The sequence below is a fragment of the Carettochelys insculpta genome, chromosome 33, assembly GCF_033958435.1.
Source record: "Carettochelys insculpta isolate YL-2023 chromosome 33, ASM3395843v1, whole genome shotgun sequence".
In the NCBI taxonomy this organism is placed as follows: Eukaryota; Metazoa; Chordata; order Testudines; family Carettochelyidae; genus Carettochelys; species Carettochelys insculpta.
Window position 1 is genome coordinate 1,604,809 of NC_134169.1, and position 19,888 is coordinate 1,624,696.

The following is a 19,888-nucleotide window of genomic DNA, read 5'->3' on the forward strand; positions in this document are numbered from 1 at the left end:
TCAGCGCAGAGCCGGTGCAGTCAGTAGAACACGTGTCTCTTTCATAAAGACTGAACACACATTTGCAGAGAGTTTTCTGTGGGAAATTGCCTGTTAGTGACTCTCCAGAGAAAGGGGCATTCGTGGCTCACAGACTGTTGTGCTTCACAACAATGGGCGATGGGACGAGAAAGGAGGACCCTGATTCATTCACTCTTCAGTTCCACTGGGGAGGGCAGCACCTTAACCGAGTGTTTTCCCTGCCTTCAATTTGCTCAGCATCAGCTGGGTCAGGCTCTGACCCGCCCCAGGTGAACGTCGGTCGTCCAGCGCAGTTAGTCAAGAGGGAAGGAGAACGGGACAAAGAGGCTCCTTCTCATGCTCATTTTCCTCACCCTGATTCCTCTCCAGCCTCATGGGCAGAGCGGAGGAAGGAGACTCCCTGTGGGGAAGCCCCGGGGGTGTCTGAGATGGCCCCAGCCCTGCAGCCTGTCCCACATGGCTGGTGTCAGGGACCCTCCATGAGGTCATCACCTTCCAACTTCTTTTAACCAATCGGCTGAGGTGCTGTAAAAGGCCCTTGTGATGTCACTCCCACACCTGCCCCTGGCCAGCAGGGCTCATGTCCTGCCCCTGGCAGCCCCTTTGCATGGCTGAGCTGCTACCCCTGTGTCACCCCCACTCTCTCAGGGACATTCTGGGGCTCTAGCCGGCTGCACATGGGAACACCAGAGGCTGCTCTGTGCCACAGGCTCTTTGCAGAGATCATCTCATCTGATGCCCCTGCAGATCACAGGCCTCCTGTATGGTGCAGTAGGGAGTGTGGCACCAAAGCGCACACCAGACAGGCACTTGGTCTGCACTGGAAGGCGCCCAGGGCTAGAGAAAGCCCCACGCCCCGGGGTGTTTGGAGGACATTAATGCAGTGACTGGAAGGGAAAGGACCCGAAGTCCACACTTGTGGGTCTGTATCATAATTCACATGCAGAACATCTCTGTGCTCAGGTCTGCACATTTCACAATTTTATTCCTCTCTCAAGCTTAAATTTAATTCTTTAAGCAGTGAGTTCTCCAATCCCTAATCTGGCCAGAGTAATGACCAATAGATAGATAGATAGATAGAAAGCTAAAATCAATCAATCAATCTATTGAATTGGGAATACAGCTACAAATGATAAAATTCCTTCCCTTTAATTTAATTAAATTGAATTCCCCTTTAACTGCAGCAAGGGAGGTTGGAGATTAGGAAATATTTCCTGTCAGGGCAGTTAAGCACTGAAATAAATTGCCTCTCACAGAGTAGAGGGCTGGAAGCCGGGGTGCGGGGGGGGGGAAGGTCAAGAATTAGATTAAGCCAAGTATGCAAATAAGCCCCTTTAGTGAATCAGAAAATTCCAATCCCAGTTCAAACAACATGTAAACGTGCCAAATTTGAGTATAAAAGACAGCTCAGCTGTTTTCCTTTGAATAGCAGTAGGAATTTTTTTTTCAGTAATATGCATACTCTTAAGTCATCAATAGAATGGTCCATTCCATTAAAATGTTGACGAACTGGTTTGTGGATCTGGAGTGTTTTGATGTCTTTTTTGTGCCCATTAACCCTTTGTTGAAGGGAGTTAGAAGTCTGTTCAATATACAAAGCATCTGGGCATTGTTGGCACATGATGGTAAGAGAAACGCAGGGAACACAATGTCAGGGAAAGCAGCAAACACAGTCTGTGGTGGGAGCATCAGGGAGTTCAACTCAAGACTTCTTGCTCCCTGAGCAACACTCCACCTTGCAAAACTCATCTTTGGAGGAAAAACAAACATCACATATCACAGTTTTAGACAAAAGCAAAACCACCTCCCGCTCCCCCCCCCAGCCCCCAACACACACCAGCTGCACTTGACTTCTCCTTGCCAAAGCCTTCCCCACACTTCCTCTTTCCTGGAGGGAGATTCAGCTGGTGCTACTGGGCTCAGTCATTCATAGCTCTGCCTGGTGAGTGTGACTCCACCCAGCACAAGTTGAGCTTCTTCTGGTGCCTTTTATGATCCAAACACCACCAAAGCTGGGGAGCCCCAAGTGTTGAGGCTGGCAAGGAGTCAGGCGTGGGCACATAGCAGAGCTTTATCTGATATTTCAAGGAAAGAAGTAGAAAGAGTAGTGGTATGACTATAGAAACAAATGCTCAAGAAATAATAAGATCATGAGAGAGATGATCAAATACAGCAGAGAAAGTATGTGTCAGGAAATACACCAACTATATAAGATTGCATGGAAGGAAGGAAAGTCCACGGAGGAAAGGACAAAAATAGCTGTAAGGACAATAAACAAGAAAGGAAGTGCACAGAAGGATTGCCCTAACAAGTCATCATGGCAACCTACTGCTGATGATACTGATGGAGAGATTGAGATAAAAAAATAAAAGAACATCAAATAGGCAAGCAAGTGGGATTTGGGAAAGATAAAAGGACCATACAGCAAATACAGACACTAAGATTAATAGCAGAGAAAGCTTGATGAAAGAACAAGGACATCTGTAACTGCTTCATTGATTGGGAAGGAGGCTCTTGAAGAGTTCCATCAGGATTTCAACAGTTTCCACCCCACCATCAACCTTAGTCTGGACCAGTCCACAAAAGAGATCTACTTCCTGCATGCTATTGGGCAGGTAAGGGATGGTCACATAAATACCACCCTACACTGAAAACCCACAGACCTCTTTGCCTATCTACACTCCTCCAGATTCCATCCAGAGCAGACTACATGATCCATTGTAGACAGCCAGGCATGAAGGTACAACCGTATTTGCTCTGATCCATCAAAGACAAACATCTACAAGACCTTTACTAAGCTTTCCTCAAACTACAATACCCACCGAAGGAAGTGAGGAAACAGATTGACAGAGCCAGATGGCTACCCAGAAGCCACCTGCTACAAGACAGGTCTCGCAAGGAAAACGAGATAATATCACTGCCCATCACATAGAGCCACAACCTAAGGCCTCTCCAAAGCATCATCAGTGATCTGCAAACCATCCTGGACAATGATCCTTCACTCTCACAGCCCTTGAGAGGCAGGCCTGTCCTCGCCTACAGACAGCCTGCCAACCTGAAACAAATCCTCTCCAGAAACTAAACATCACAACACAGTAACTCTAAACAGGGAACCAAGCCCTGCAACAAACCTTGCTGCCAGTTCTGCTCGCATATCGACACCACGAATATCCTCACAAGACCTAACAGCAACCATGCCATCAGGACCTCCTTTACCTGCACATCTACTCACATAATATATACCATCTGGGGGTGAGTCTTCATTTCTGAGAGGTTCAAGTCCTATAATCCACTTGAAGCCTGTGGTACTACCAGCCAAGGCCCCACATTGATCCAGTGACACAAACCCAGGGAAGAAAGGACTCCTGGCCCAAGCACTGTCAAACCCTGGTGCATTTGTCCATGTGCTCTCTGTCAGGGCCCTTACCTGGCTCACCAGCAAGGGCCCCGTCACGTTGCTCACGTAAAAAACTACGTAAAAAACTAAATGGAAATAAATCAGACATCAGAAAGGGTAATGGAAACAAACCTGTGGGAGAGCACTTCAATCTCCCTGGACACTCAGTAACAGATTTAAAAGTAGCAGTCCTACAACAAAGACATTTTAAAAATCAGACAGAGAGAGATCTCTGAGCTGCAATTTATTTGCAAATTTAACTCCATCAACCAAGGATTAAACAGAGACTGGGAGTGGCGGACTCCTTAAAAAAGCAGCTTCTCTGCCCTGGGTGTTAACAGCTCCGCATTAGTCTCTGACAAGGGGCCACATCCCCCTGTGTGATCTGACTTGGGTTTTCCTCTTTTGATACAAACTACTGATCATGGGCCATTTCCACCCGGACAGAATAGACCTTGTCAGCTCTGGCCCTCCCTTTTACTGGGACCCCACTCTTGGTGTTAGGAGAATCATAGTCACACCAACTGAGCGAGCCAGCCTGCACAGTGACAGCTCACAAGGGCCCTTTCAGAAAGGAGCAAGAGGCAGCTGCAGGGTCCCTGGGGCCTCTGGAATTCGCTTGCAACCCCTCCCCCACTGCTCAGAATCCCCACAGCAGGTGGGAGAGAAGATGGTCCAAGTGCTCTTTTGTGCCCTTGCACACAGCTGAGCACAGGCACCTCCAAATGCCCCTGTCCATGGAAAGCTTCCTGGGGAGCAGCCAAGAAGAAGGAAGTGGTTTCCTGTTGCCTTGGGGGAAAAGGCCTGCACTGGAGAACGTGGGTATCGATCCCACTACCCCTTGCATGCTAAGCAAGCGCTCTAACATTGGAGCTAATTCCCCTCTGGTCAAGTGAATGTTCTGCCCCAGCCACCTCATTGTTGAGTCCATATGTCCCTGCGGCTCCCCTGACTCCTTTCCTAAGATGACACTTGTAAAACCAGTTCCTGTCAGCTGGCTGAGCGGTTTCAACATTGGTGATAATAACGTCACGGTGACGGTTTCAAGCTCCAGGTGAGCCCTTGGGGCATCTTGACTAAGTGGCCTGGCTGCTGTGGATGGGGAGGTTCCAGCACGCACAGGGAGTTGTGCAGGTCCAGCCTTGTGGGAGGGCTCTGTGGGAATCCCTGCCTGCATCACAATGCCACTGCCAGGGGGTGCTGGTGGTGCTTTCTAATAGCTCTGGCTAGGAAACGCACCCAGATCGGGCACTCCAAAAACAGCTCTAGAAATAAATCACTCACATGGCCAGTAATGAAAAGCATAAAAATATGACCCAGAGCCCCAAAGTGAACCCCTCCTCCAACAGACACTGACTGTCCATGATCTCCTCTGCAGCTGCTCTCAGAAATGAAGCATCTGCCAAAGCACCACATGTTACAGACCTCTGCAGTTCACAGGGCCACCCCTGTTGCATGTATACCACCTGCCCATGTAGATCAGTGAAACTCTGAGCCCAGGGAGGTGACACAGCCAGTGGAACCTGTTCAGAGGACACCAGGCACTGCAAAGCCAGGCTGCCAGGCACCAGCAGCCCCAGGCAGTGGCATTGTGATGCAGGCAGGGATCCCCACACAGCCCTCCCACAAGGCTGGCACTGCACAGCTCCCTGTGCGTGATGGAACCTCCCTGTCCACAGTAGCCAGGCCACTTCGTCAAGATGCCCCAAGGTGTCACATAGAGCTTGAAACCATCTTCTTGGCATTATTAGTAGCACTGTCTGAACAGCTCAGCCAGCCAGCTGGTAGGAACTGGGCTAACAAGCATCATCTTAGGAAAGGAGCCAGGGGAGTGAGAGGGACATAAGGAGTCAGCAATGAGGTGGCTGGGGCAGAACACTTTTTTTTCCAGAGGGGAATTCCCTCAAATGGTAAAGCACTTCCTTCGCATATAAAGGGTTGTGGGATCGATACCCACATTTTCCAATGAAACTGATGTTGTTGTAACTTCCTGCCCAAGGTGAGCTGCAAAAAAAGCAAACATGATTCTGGGATGCATTAGCAGGTGTGTTGTGAACAAGGCATGAGAAATCATGAAAGAGGACATGAGCCCCAAAAACATCTGGATCAGCTATTAGACAATGGTAGAACAAGGGCTTGTCGGGCATTTGAACCCAGGACCTCTCCCACCCAAAGGGACAATCATACCCCTAGACCAACAAGACCTTTTTGAAAAGGAAGCACTGGGCTTTCCACAGAATCAGGTTTCAATAAACCCCCAGTGCTCTGGTAAATCCTACACTTAACTTTACCTTTCCAAGGTCATTCTACCGCTCTACTCTGTGCTGGTTAGACCTCAGCTGGAATATTGTGTCCAGTTCTGGGCACCCCAATTCAAGAAAGATGTGGAGCAATTAGAGAAGGTCCAGAGAAGAGCAACTAGAATGATGAAAGGTCTGGAGAACATGACTTTTGAAGAAAGGCTGAAAGAATTGGGCTTGTTTAGCTTGGAAAAAAGAAGATTGAGGGGGGGGGACATGATAGCGGTTTTCAGATATCTTAAAGGATGTCATAAGGAGGAGGGAGAAAACTTGTTCTTCTTGGCCTCTGAGGAGAGAACAAGAGGCAATGGACTTAAGCTGCAGCAAGGGAAGTTTAGGTTGGACATTAGGAAAAAGTTCCTAACTGTCAGGGTGGTCAAGTACTGGAATAAGTTGCCAAGGGAGGTTGTGGAATCTCCCTCGCTGGAGATATTTAAGAACAGATTAGATAGATGTCTATCAGGGATGGTGTAGATAGTGGTCGGTCCTGCCGTCGGGGCAGGGGACTGGACTCGATGGCCTCTCGAGGCCCCTTCCGGTCCTAGCGTTCTATGATTCTATGATTCTATGAAAAGCTCTGCAAAGACATAGGCCAAGTCATCCCTCCAACCCACCCCATATGCTGTGGCCTGAAGCAGCTCCCGTCATTTCCTCCCACACAAATTACAAAAATTGCTGCTGGGCACATTCTGATGGGAACCCTGACAGAAATCTGGGGTGGGCGTGTGACCCTGCAGCCTGCGGTCTGCTGGATTGCTCGTGAGCTTGCTCAAACCTGAGTAATTTTACCATGTGTCCTGCATGCAGCAAATGGAAATAAGGTCATGCAAGGGAAAGTGCTGCCTTGCATTGTGTAAGAGACCCCTTGTGGAGAACTCGACCTTGCGTCTTCTAACAGTGTAAGAACCTCTCCAGCTCTAGCAGGGCTGGGTACAGGCACCTGACTGATTCTCACTACCTCGACAATCGCACATCTACATCCTTAGCTGTGCAGAGTTTTGCCCTCCGCTTTGGTGCCAAAATTAACAAGCCATAGAACTCTACAGGAAACTCCTGACCTCCAAGCACACGCTCTTCCAGTCTTTCATGAACTTTCTCCATGCTGTACACACTGCACAACTGAGAGCAGTGCAATGTGGGTCATGATTGCAGTGGCTCCTCACTCAAGGCACAGTGCCCATATCCTGCCAGAGAACTCCCCATGCAGAGATGGGCCAGGGATGGCTCAGCCCCAGTCTAGCCAGTCTTGGCACAGGGAAGGGCCAGGGCAGAGCTGTTAATTTTACCCCTCCTAGGGTTGGACATGCCCCACTTCGAGACCATCCCCAGTTCAACTCAAGGGGGCCTAGTAAAACGGAATCCAAAGGAGAATCAATGTCACATTTCCACTTTCCCCGACCTACCCAGATCCTGCATAACCAAGAATTGCCTCAGCATGGCTCTCAGGTGTGTTCACTTGTCACAGCCCACTGGAAGCCTCTCAGCATCAATGGCTCGTCAAAGTGCAGCTACCTCTGCATATCTGTGTCTTGCTGCCCTTCTTGAGAGATTGCAGCTCACACTATTGTTTTCTTTTCACAAGTGTTTTCTAGAAGCTGAGTGCTTGGGGGGCCATCCAGAAGAAATTCAAATGCAGCCCAGCTGATAAACAGAGCACCCGCAGCTGGTGTTTACTGGTGGTGTGCACACGCACATGCCTTGGTGTACGTTCAATTTATTCTGCACATGGAAAGATGAAATTAAAAGGAACGCTGCTCTCAGACCCTTGTACACCTGTGGGAGGGTGGGTCATTTCCTAGAGGGCTCATTCCCTCCCCCACATTCTGCTGTCTCTGCTCATGGCTTCTCACCCGCAGGCTGCTCTCAACATGCTCACCAAGTGCCAGGCCTTAGGGCATGGTGGAGATGGGATCCTGAGTGTTGCTGTCCATCCTGGCTGGGTGCAGACAGACATGGGGAGTTCCAGCTCCATCCAGGAAGGTGCCTCACTGGGAAAGGCCAGTGGTAGGCAAGTGTTAGGAAGAGATGTTCATTGTTGGGGGTAATGGCCGTGCTGGAAGCCGTCCTACCCTCCACCTCCGCCCTGCACGGAGGGATCGCGTCCCACTCAGATGCCCTCAGGGATTCAGTGCTGTGCCCTGGGCTTCCAACCTCCCGCTGCCGCTTGCTTGGTTCCTCCAGCTGCTGGCATCCCAGAGTGAAGGTGAGCAGAGCTGCTGCTGTGAGGAGCTGGAGAGGGGGAGCTGGTCGTCATGCGCACCAGCTCGCAGGTACTTCCATGGGGGTCATATTTGTGATCTCCATCCAGTGTCCTCATGTACCCAAAAACCCAACTCCCAGCCAGGACCCTGGATCCCTTCTACACCCCACTCCCTACCCAGAGCCTAAACCCACTCCAGCACCCCAGCTCAGAGCCTGGACCCCCATTGTCACACCCACCCCAGTCCTGAGATCCTTCCACACCCAGAGCTCCCTTCCGGCATCCCGAATCTCTGATGTCTGGCACCTCCCTAAAGCCCAAACTCCCAGCCAGAGCCCTCACACTTCTGTACCCCAACCCTCTGTCCCAGCCCAGAGCCCTTCCCCCACTCTGACCCCTTGGCCCCCTCCCACCACATGAATTGTGTTATGTGCACCAGGGTGAAGGGGAGGAGTCACACGTCAGCTGCGCGTTGCACCCCCTCACCTCGACACACATGAGAAAATTCATGCCACTCAGGTGTGGGACAATTCAAGGGAATGCCAGCTGGACCCTGCCTGTGGGCCCCTGGTGTCCTGAGTCAGTCCCAGGGCAGGCTCCCCCCTAACTCTGCTTCCCCCCGCAGGCTCTACTGACGGTGGAGGCGAGTGTCCGAGGGATGCTGCACGTGCTCTCCACGCTCTGCGAGAAGGACAATGGGGCCTTTGGGAACTGGGAAGGGGAAGTTCTTCCCTGGTGAGACGCTCCCAGCCCTGCACCAGGAGCTCTGGGCCAGGCTGTTCCAGTGACCCTGCTGTCAGCTGTGCCTGTGTGCTCAATAAACCCACTGAGCTAACGCAGCAGCACTGCCTGAGCCGGGCCTGCTCTGTCCTGTCCTGGGAGACACTGGCTGCACCCGGGTGGAGCTGCCATGTGACCATTGGTTCCTCCCCGCACAGCCAAAGCCCAGAGCTGGCCTGTGAAGGAGGAGCTTTGGGTGGGTGGCTGTCTGGGAGGGGGTGGCTGAGGGTGGCAGCTGGGGTGAGGAGGACACCCAGGACCTCACTGTTGCAGAGAAGAGGGCCCAGGGAGAGCCCACGTGCATTGATACCACCTTTCCTGGACTCATGCAGTGTGTTGAATTCGCTGTGCCGAGATTTCCCAGCCGACACTCCCTAACCTGGGCCGAGAAGCCCCTGTCCCCAAGGCAGGCAGGGGTCACTGGGATAGGGTGGCCAGGAACCTCTCCATACACTGGATCTCTCTCTCTCTTCATGTGTCTGGAAGAGAGGAGGATACTCTGGGTACAACTGAGAGAGCCTAACCAGGGCAAATTGCTTCAAACTGGGTGTAGAGGTTGGGTCAGGCATGTGCCCCCCTCTGGGGTGGAGCAGGCCACAAGACCTCTCCAAATCAAGGCACTGCCTGGTTCTGGGCAGACAGCAGTCTCCATGGGCCCCAGTCCCATTTAACAGGGCTGCAGGTGGGCAGTCAAGATAGAAGCCCCAGCCCTAGGGCAGTCCCTTAGTCAGACTCAGCCTCTACACAGCCAGTCTGTGTAGAAGCCCTGGGCCTGGGGCAGGGCTGGGCAGCGTTTAATCAGCCTCAGCAGCTTGTTCGCAGGGCGGGGCAGTCCAAACAATATAAGAGCCCTGGGGCAGGGGCAGGGCGGAGCGGTTCAAACAGTTTGCCAGTGGGTTTTCCCTGAGGCAGGGTACAGCCCCAAGCACACCACCAAGGCACTCTGGGTTGGGAGAGGCAAAGGAGATGGGGAGGGGGCACAGCCACACCAGCTCTGGTCAGTGGGGATCCCCCAAAACACATCGACATGGGCTCTGATGGGGCGTTCCCCCGGCTGCTTCCTACCTCCACCTCCCTTGTCTCAAGGTCCCACGCCGTGTTATCTGAGAGGTTGGGCAGTTCTATGTCGTCTGGGTAAGTCGCCGCCATCAGGTCTGGAAAGTCGGGCATGCCTACATCATTGGGCTAGTGCAGTGACAGCAGAGCTGTAGGCTCAGGCCGGTCCTGGACCCCTGGGTCGGTCTGGGATGTACAGGAAGCTGGCAGCCAGCAGATCAGGACCTTCCCTGGAGTGATTTCATAGAGGGGCAGAGAGCTCAGGTCAGTCCAGGACCTCTGAGTAGCAGGTAAGCAGGAGGGTCATCTCCACCTCTGGGGTCATGTCAAAGCAGCAGGTGGGCCCTTCTGGCCAATCAGCCACCTGGGTGTATGGTCTTTGTCTCCTGATTCCAGGACCTCAGCCAGGCTCCTCTGCTTGGCGTAGAGGCCACCCTTTTAATGAGCCCTGGGTCCTGCCATCAGCATGTCCTGTCTCCTGTGTCAGTCTCTGTGGGCTGGGCACAGGTGTTCTGGGCTCACCCACTGAGGCCTCCAGCAGGCGTCCCCTTCTTCTGGGGATGGGGGTGCAACACCCCTTTGCTACACAGGGCTACTTACAGCCCAGCACTGGGTGTTCTCCCCACATGGCACCAAATCAGTCACAAAGACCACATCTGTTGCCAGCGTGGCCAGCAAGAAGTCACACAAGCAGTTTTCTTGCACACCCCAGCTTCCCTTGTGCCACAGCCCGTATCCTCCTTACACAGATGTAAACCAATCTCACCAAATCCACCCAGGTTCTTCCAGTTCCAAAGGACCTGCCACAGCCCCAGGTCAAGGTACCCAGAAGATCTTACCCAAAAGAGCCCACTGGGCCAATCCTTTTGCATTTATTAATTAAAAGAAAGACGAGGTGGAGGGTAAAATTGCCAAAACAATCAAATTGCACACCCCAGTCAAAGTTTTTGATGCAGACTTGCAGCAGAAGTGGGCCAGGCTGGTATCTTCAAAGTCTCTACAGCTGGCAGAGAACCATTTTCATCCGTTGACCACTGGGTTATGGGCACAGCACACTTCTGCTACTCCACACCACTCAGCTGTGAAGGCTTTACCCAGCATGCAGTCTGGTGAGTATCCTGCACTGATGCTGGCAGAGGGCAAGTATTCTGCTGGCGAGTGGCTTTGCAGCCATGTGCTAATCCTGTAGCTATTATCCGGAAAGGTGGTGATTCAAGCCCACACAGGGATGGTGCTGTTAAGAGTCTGCTACTGACTACCTTTGTGTGAGTTTCCTTGTTACTGGAAGCAGCCTTCCCTCTCAGCTTCTTACCCAAAAGGGCAGACTGTGCCAATACCGTATAATCTAAATTCGAAAGCTTTCTTCAGAAATAAGAAAGGGAGAAAATGTTGACAGTCAAATGGTGAGAGCCATCAAATTACTGACCCCAATTGCAAAGATTTGGTGCAGGCTTGAAGAGCTGTAGAGTAAACTGCCAGCTGGCTAAAACAAGACTCTAACCACCTCCTCCTCCTCTCTGAGCGTGGCTCAGAAGGCCTTTTGGGCTCACTTCTTAGCAGAGAGGTTCCACAAGAGAGGAGTTGGAATGAAGACCAAAGTGGAGGCGCCCACCTGCACTCTGGGGGCTCTTGTTCCCACAGGGGAGTGCACCAGGCTGAATAAATCAGTTTCCTAAACTTGGCCAGAAAAATCACATGAATATCTGAGAGGCGTCAAGCAAAAGGAGTAGCATTGTCCCCTTCAGTGGTGTAACATCAAACAGTCCACACCTTCCTCCCCCCATTCAATTCCAGGGCAGGGAGGAAAAGGTTTCTGCAGAAGTATCCAGAATAACAGCTTCTGTACTGCATCCGTTCAGTGGTCTGGCCACTGGGGGAGGGCAGCAGCCCACGAGCCTCAACCTGTGCAGCCCTCATCCCTTCCTTTGTCAGCCACCAGAGAACCAAGGCCACATCTGTGTTCCCTTGGACATTGCCCATCCTCGGGCTGGTGGAATTTCCTTTGGGGCGGAAAGAATTTTTTATGGGTAACGCCAATGCTGGGCTCATGTGTAGATTTGCCTCATGCGTACAGATAAACATCCTTGCCATAAATACATCTTTGGAACAGCTCATAGGTAGGGAAGACAATCAGATTTAAGCAGCTGATAACTGACAAGGAGCGATGCTTCTGATGATTATTTCATATGATGTCATTCTAAAAAGAATATTAACGCCCCATTTCAGAACCTCTATTTGATCACCCATTCTACCAGTTCCAGCTGTTAAACACACCCAGATGGGACACTCTGAAAAAGGCTTGAGAAATAAATCACAGACATGGTTATTCAGTAAAAGCTTAAAAATATACCCCAGTGGAAACCCCTCCTCCCACAGACCACTAACTCTCCACTGCAGCTGCTCTCAGAAATGAAGCATCTGCCAAAGCACCGCATACTACAGACGCCTACAGTTCACACAGTCACCTGTTACATGTATATCACCTGCCCATGGAGCTTAATCAAGCTGAGTCCAGGGAGGGCACACAGCCCCCAGAACCTGTGCAGAGGACACCAGGCACTACAAAGCCACAGGAACCTCCCTGTCCAGAGCAGCCAGGCCACTAAGTCAAGATGCCTCAAGGGCTCACCTAGACCTGGAAACTGTCATTTTGGCATTATTAGCAGCACTGTCTGAACAGCTCAGCCAGCCAGCTGGTAGGAACGGGTCTTACAAGTGTCATCTTAGAAAAGGAGCCAGGGAGCTTCAGGGACATAGGGACTCAACAGTGAGGGGGCTGGGGCACAAATTTGGCATATAGTCAGGGGAATTAGCTCAAATGGTAGAGCGCTTGCTTCGCATGCGAGAGGTAGTGGGATCGATACCCACATTCTCCAATGACTACTCCATTTTCCACACTTTTCTTCCAAGGCAATGTGAGAGCAGTGCCTCCTTCCTCCTCCTTCTCGGTGACCCCCCAGAAAGCTCTCAATGTACAGGGGGGGGATCTGTAGCTCGCTGAGCTGAGCTGTGTGCAAGGGCTCAAGAGAGCACTTTGAGCATCTCCTCTCCCACCTGGTGGGAACAGACACACATTTGATGTGGAGGCTGGATATGAAAGAGGAGGCCGTGGCCATGGACTGCCTCTGCTGAGAGAAAGTTGTGATGCACACGTGAGCCATTTACCTCATAGGGAGATACCCCTGCAGTAGGTAGGAACAAGTTGCAGGTGTGTCATTTGGTGGGCAGGCTGAATGCTGCATACACAGAGGTTCTGGAGTTGGGGTGGCAGCTGTGGGATCTGCTCCTGTGGGCTCTGTGTCTGTGGTAGGAGAGCAGACAGGGCAGCTGCTGGTCTAGGGCCCTGTGCTCTGGGTGAGCTGGGAGCAGCTGAGCTCAGCAGCAGGCAGCAGGCTGGGGTCCCTCCAGAGGAAGCACTTTGCAGCAGGTGGTGATGCTGTGACCCCTCTGGCAGGGAACATGGGCCTTGTTAGTGTCGTTCTCAGGGCAGTGGGGGTAGGGGATAGGCAGGGTCTGAGGAAACACCCGGCAGGGGCCTAGGACAGCGGGTGAGGGGCAGCAGGGTCTGAGGGAATTCCTAGCCAGGGCTCAGGGCAGTGGGGAATGGGAGACACAGACTGGGGCGGGGGCGGGGGGGAGCCAGGTTGGGGCTCAGGATGGTGGGGGGAGGGGGTTTGGGAATGCGCAGGTGGGATGCTGAGCTGTGGGGGAGGGACAGCGATCTCACTGCAGGGGTAATACTGTCCTTGCAACTGCCAGTTGCTCCTTTCTGAAAGCACCTCGGAGAACCCTGCTCCTCTGTCGGTTGGCTGGCTTGTTTGGTTAACACTGAGCCCTTTGCTACCTTGGAGACAGCTTCAGGGTGCTGGTCTGTTCCCCTTTGCTTGACTGCTAGAGACAGCAAGGGCCAAAGATCAAGGAAAGGCGTTGAGTGGCTTGTAGGGAGCAGGCCAGAGTCCTGCTGAGAGGAGGTGGCAGGATGCAGATGCTTTGCTGGGTGTGGGGGAGGCTCTGCCCTGTATTCCCCTCACTCAGTTACCATTCCAAATCTCCTGTCCCTGGGGTGCTGGTGAGTGACAACCTGACTTGCAGTGCTGGGTGTCTTCTGAGCAGCTGCTGCTGTGCCTGTCACAGCCCTGGGTTCATAAGGGGGTTCTACACAGCAAAGCTATTTCAAAATAACTATCCCAGCGTCTACACAAGGCAACCGCTGCTTTGAAATAATTCAGAAATAAATCGGGGTTGGCTTATTTTGAAAGGCGTAAACCTCATTGTACGAGTAAGAGCAGCTCTGGGGAACAGGGGCTGCTAAGACAGGGACTGGAGCCTATTTTGAAATCAACCATAGCGTGTCCAATGGCTGCATCTGAAATAGGCTTCCTGTGTGTAGACACTGTATTTGGAAATCTTGATCTCGCCACTCACTGGTGCTGCAGCTCTCCCCAACACTTCCTACACCTCCCACAATATCGACACAACAAATTAAGGCTGACAAAATTGACCTCAGCACGGAGCCAGTGCAGTCGGTAGAACAGGTCTCTTTTTCATGTACAGCTGCACTGCACATTACAAGAGACTTTTCTGTGGCAGATGGCCTGGTAGCCCTGCGCCAGAGAAAAAGGCATTAGTGGCTCACAGACTGTTGCGCTTTCCAGCTCTGGGGCAAGGGAGCTGGAAGGAGAATCCTGATTCATTTACTGTGCGGTTCCATTGGGGATTGCAGAACCTTAAGCTGTTGTTTTCCTGCCTTCAATATGCCCAGTACCAGCTGGATCAGACTCGACCTTCCCCACAGGGACGTCTGCCATCCAGCGCAGTTAGTGGTGGGGAAGGAGAACACGTCAAAGAGGCTTCTCCTCACGCTCATCTTCCTCACCCTGAATTCTCTCCCCAGCCTCCAGGGCAGAGCTCTCAAGAAAAAGACTCCCTGCAGCAAAGCCCTGGGGGGACTCTGAGATGGCCCCTGTCCTGCAGCCTGTCCCACCTGGCCATTGTTCTGCACTGTCTGTGAGGTCACCACTTCCCACCTCCTTTAACCAATCAGTGACTGCTCTGCAAAAGGTCCTTGTGATGTCACTGCCACACCCACCCCTGCTCTGCAGGGCTCATGTCCTGCCCCCCGCAGCCCCTTGGGTGAACACACCCGAAGGCTCTGGAACAAAAGAGGTACATAAAAAAGAACCCAAATAATCTGTCTGTCTCTCTGTCTGTCTGACTGTCCGTCTGTGTCTCTCTTCAAAATGTTCTGCCCTGCAGGGATCTTTCTCATAGTTCTGGAATTGTTCCCTTGAATTCTGGGGCCCAGAGGTGTGTCACTGTGGAGTGAAGGGCACAACTCTGTCCCAGTACATAAAGGGAGAGGGACATGGATGGTCCTTAGCCAGGAGAGTGAGAGAGGGGAGCTCATACGCTGGGTGTCCCTAGTCTCTGTGTGCCAGAGATGTGTGGTGCAATGGAAAGCGGTCTGGCCTTCTAAGCTATGTCCAGAGGTTGGTGTCTGGTGTTTGCCACAAAGCAGAGTGGTTACCCTCGACTTCCTTTTCTGCAATGTCCCAGTTTCCCTGTGCTACATCTCTGGGGACTCCATACTGCCCACCATTAGATGCAACGCACTTCTGCTTAACACCAACTTCCACATCCTGAGATCTTTAATCTCTCTCAAGGTCACATCCCTTAGTGCCAGGTCGCAACCCTCACACACCAGGGTGGAAGCACCTGCTCCTGATGAGAGGCTCCATGTCACAGCACTACTGCTTTGGGATTTCCCAGACACTTCTTCCACCCAGCTCCCAAAGATCTCAGTTCAGCTCCGGTCGTGTCATTGACATGTCTTTTTTTGCCAACGTTCACACAGGCCCGTGTTTCCCAGCTGGTGTTCCGCAAAGTGACTGCCCTTCCCCAGGAGCCTCTGTGTTACCAGCTTCCATCTCTGACTTATAGCTCCATCTGCTCCTGCTAGCAATGAATCTCTCCTCCCTGCCTTTTCCTGCAGGTACAGCCAGAGCAATGGTGGGCGGATACCCTGGCACAGTTACCTTTTGGTTTCATTCATTCTGAGGATTGTAATTTGTTCCGGTCTCTGAATGTGTTTTGTGGCTCTGAGTGTTCAGTTCTTGATCTTCGATCTTTTTCATGGCCAATCTGAGCAGCAGGAAACATGTCAGGCTGCTGTTCCAGGTAAGAAACCCCTCATCCTCCAGACTCTGGCCTCTCTGGGAGTCCCAGGGTTAACTCATAAATGAGCCTTTTGGGGCAGAAGTCACTCCAGGGACCTCTCATCCTTTCATTCTCAAGGCAAGTTGTCACGATCATGAGGGTTAGCCAGCAGCCTGGGAGTAAAAGGATTAACCTCCTGAGCCAGGTGGGGTTGGCCTATAGGAATGGAGGTAAGAATTGAATTTTGGCTCCTCCCTCTTCTCTTCTCTGTCTTTTTCCTTCTTCTTCTTTCCAGCCATGAGGGAGAGAGAGACAGAATATCTCCCTCCAAGAACAGACCCTCCAATCTTCTGTGAGTCGGGTAAAGTTTAGATAGATCCGTTCGGCTTCATTGCTCTATGGTTTGAGAAGTGGGGTCTGATGTCTGTGCACTTTTTAGAAATGTTCTTTTACTCTCCTTGTAACTAAGTTCTAGGCCCATGGTGGAGACTCCCCATGTGTTTTACTTTGTGACTCTTCCATCTCGTCATGAGCCTTGCAGCACAAATATTGTTGTAATAATAAAAGTTCTTTCTTTTTCTTTTTATTAACCTGGTTTTGGTTAATGTTTGTGTCCTGGTTCTTACTTTTGGGGCTGAGATTTCCCACGTCATCTCTCCCCAGTTTCCTTATTATTACTTGGCTGGTGGCAGTGAATTTTATCCCCAAAATTTAAGGTTTTTAGAATTTTTGGGGGGAAGTTTATACCAAAACCTGGTAGACAAGGTCTTGGAGGTACTTTTGCTGGGCCTCACTTCTGCATTTCTCTTGCTAGAGTGGGGAAGGAGCCATGAAACAAGATTCTAACCCCTGGCTGTGGGGTTGGTGTTAGCGTCGCTCACTCATGTCTCACTTTGGGGGCTTTGGGCCAATGCATGGGGCTCTGCAGCTGGGAACTGTCAGTGACTTTTCTGAGATGTGTAGGTCCTTTCTGCAGCCCGCACTGTGGGAGGGCTTTGCCTGGTCCTGGGCTCAGTTCTTTTCTGGGGCTTCCGGAAGCTCTGCCCCTGCCAGTTGAATGTTTCTTGGTCACAGACACAGGCTTCTTCCTGTGCCTGGGGTGGGCCCTGACACTGCTGGACGAGTGTGATGAAGCCAAAGTGCTGTGAGCTCAGTCTGAACCAAGTGGCCTTTGTGTGTTAGATTCCTGAGCACCCTGGCCTTGGGCCTGGTTCTCCTGCCCAGCACAGGCCACTGTGAGCAGGGCCCTGCATATCTGTGATATACAGTACCCTCGTGTGTTCAATGGAACAGAACCCCGAGCTTTGCAGGCAGGGAACTGATCTCCGCTGAAGGATAGGTTTGCTCAGTGCTGGTACATTGGCAGAGGAAAATGATAAGTGTTTAAATCTATTTCAAACATCCAGGGAAAACCCCAAATGGACTGGAGATGAAGATCTATTTCCCTTAAGACAACCATCTGTGAAGGAGCACCTGGGACTTCTTCAGCTGCAGTCAAATGCTCCACCACGAAGCTGTACTCTTTACCAGCGGCAAATGGTGAAAGTTTGGTTATGCTGTAGAGGCAACTGTGATGGAGTGGGAGGAGTGCATGTGTGAGACTCAGGCTGGATGTGTGTGAGAGAAGCAGAGCAACTCCCAGCAGCTAAGGATGACCCTGGGGCTATAACCTAGGCTGGCAGGTAACACCTCTGCCCTGAACAAAGAGGAGGGAGGAGCTGATCTGGCTTTGAATCAGAAGGGGCAGTTAGAAGCTGGAGGGGAGAGGGAGCTTGAAGCCAGCCAGCCGGGCAAAGGGAAAGCTACACCTCAGAGGGGCACCCCTTGGGCTCCTCTCCCCAGGACGAGATGGAATGACTTTCTCTGATTGTTGAACTGACTCTTCTGTGAGAAACTGGGCCTCTGTCGCCTAATAAATTTCCTATTCAACCTGCTGAGTGAGAGTCACTCCTGCCTACGGCCAGGGTGCAGTGCATGGGGACCCCTGAACCCCACCACAGCAACTCTACCTTTCTCAGATGGAATGCATGTATGTCAGTATCAGTAGCCAAGGTATGCAGGGTGCCAACCTCCAAAGAATCACAGGTGCCCAGAAATTGTTTATCTGCAGGTCCCATGGCGTAATGGCAGTATTCAGAGCTCCGCATTCTGCAATCTGATTTCAAATCTGTGGGTTTTGCTATAAATCTCTGTCTCTCCAGGGCCTTTCTTCTCCACAGGTACACCTGAGTTGGAGCTTTTTCCTCCTAGTGGATGAGTGAGGCCCTCTGGAGCTCCATCAACAGTATTTTAACTTTAGGGGAACCTCACAGAAAATGGCCTACGTTCCCTAACTGCTTCAAAGCCCTCCCTGTGGACCAAGCACAAATCTGGTGCTGCACTTAGTTGGCTGGAAAAATATGCAAGGGGTTGTGGACTTTGTTGTCACTCCACCATTTCCTGTTTGTCAGACCTCTTTCCCTTTTTCAGCCACCCACTTGCCTGGCCACTCTTTCCTCATCCAGCAGCTTAAAGCTGGAAACTAAGAAAAGCGAGTCCTTAAAGGCTTCTCGGCCCACCACCTCAAAGGGTGTCTCAAGTGGAGAGAGGCAATCTCACATCTCAGGGAAGATGGGCGAGCTCAGCAACTTCTGAGTTGGCTGCTTCTTATTGCCTCAAAGAGAAGAAATCAACAGCATACAGGCACCTAAGTGCAGCAAAGGGGACAACTACTGTTGGTGGATGTTTTTTGTTTCACTAATTACAAAAGTGTTCCCATGTCTCATTGAAAGGTACCGCAGGCTGTCTGATTGCTGGCACTCACAGGGGCAGGGAATGCCAGGCTGCAGGCCAGCCATAGAAGCAGGAACACATGCCAGGACACAAATGACATACTGTGTTTGTTGCTGATTTCAGCTTGGAAAGTTCTGTGATTACCAGTGCAACGCAGAATCTCGGCTGTGTTCCTCTGACCCTCCCCTGCAATGCCATCCACCAGTGTGGCATTTGCCGTGACACCTGGATGGGCCAACCTGGAGAAAGTGGTGGTGAGAGGGCCTCAGAGCTGCCTTTCACTCGCTCGGCGGGTTGAGCAGTGGACTTTTGGGAACACTCAGCAAGATCTATGAAGTTGCCTGGATCATAATGGGCACAATGGGGTCTTTTTTCCTCCCCGTGCTGAGGAAGAGCAAGAGAAGAAAGGAAGAGCATGCTAGCGCCTTGGTGTCCCAGTAGTGCTGACAATATCCTTTCCAGGAGCATTTGCCAGCAGTAAGGCACCAAGCAGTCAATAATTGCTCTCTGGCCAAAGTTTGGAAAAGCTCTGCTGAAGCTTGGGATTGAACCAAGGACCTTTAGATCTTCAGTCTAACGCTCTCCCAACTGAGCTACTTCAGCAGCTGTTTATGAGGCTTTCAGGTCATCACCTCAATATTGGAGATGTTTTTCTCAGCTATCGCTGTGATAGCAAGTGTCCTTGGGAGGCAGGAGGAATGTTGGCAGCTTCCTTCAGCTTGAGTTCCTCTTTTGCCCCATTTCTGCCTTACTTCCTGGGTTCACCCAGGGACCGCAGGGGACTGCAGGATACTGATGGCAAGGAAGGAGATGGGATTTGACTCTTTTGCCACAAGAGTCTCTTTCCACACCCTCGCCACTTGGCCCCAGGATCATTGTGTGACCAGATGGTGCCCAAGCTTTTGGTGAGGGGCAAGAAGTAGGCAGGGCCACTCGTTTGTAAAGGCCAAGAGTTACAAAGACAAAACAACCCCAGGAACAGTCTTTGAAGAAGTTACCCTGAATGAGGAAGCATCTAGAGGTCCTCTGGTGCTCTTGGCCATACTCCATGTTGAAGGAAAAGGTCCAGGATCATTGGAGATAAATGTGTGGTTATGCAGAGAGCTATGTTTTCTTCAACCATGGGATTCTGTTCTGGGCATACACATTGCGAGGCTGAGATGGGATGACTGAAAAAAGAGAAGATTCCATGTTTCTATGACTCTT

General features: G+C 51.5%; 2 non-coding genes across 2 annotated transcripts; one reads left to right on the forward strand and one right to left on the reverse strand.

Annotated features, from left to right (window-relative positions):
• The first annotated feature begins 12,557 nt into the window (after positions 1 to 12,557).
• Positions 12,558 to 12,630, forward strand: TRNAA-CGC (transfer RNA alanine (anticodon CGC)). The gene has a single exon. It is a non-coding gene; the product is annotated as a tRNA-Ala (tRNA).
• Positions 12,631 to 19,212: 6,582 nt separating this feature from the next.
• On the reverse strand, positions 19,213 to 19,285 carry TRNAF-GAA (transfer RNA phenylalanine (anticodon GAA)). The gene has a single exon. It is a non-coding gene; the product is annotated as a tRNA-Phe (tRNA).
• Positions 19,286 to 19,888: the final 603 nt, after the last annotated feature.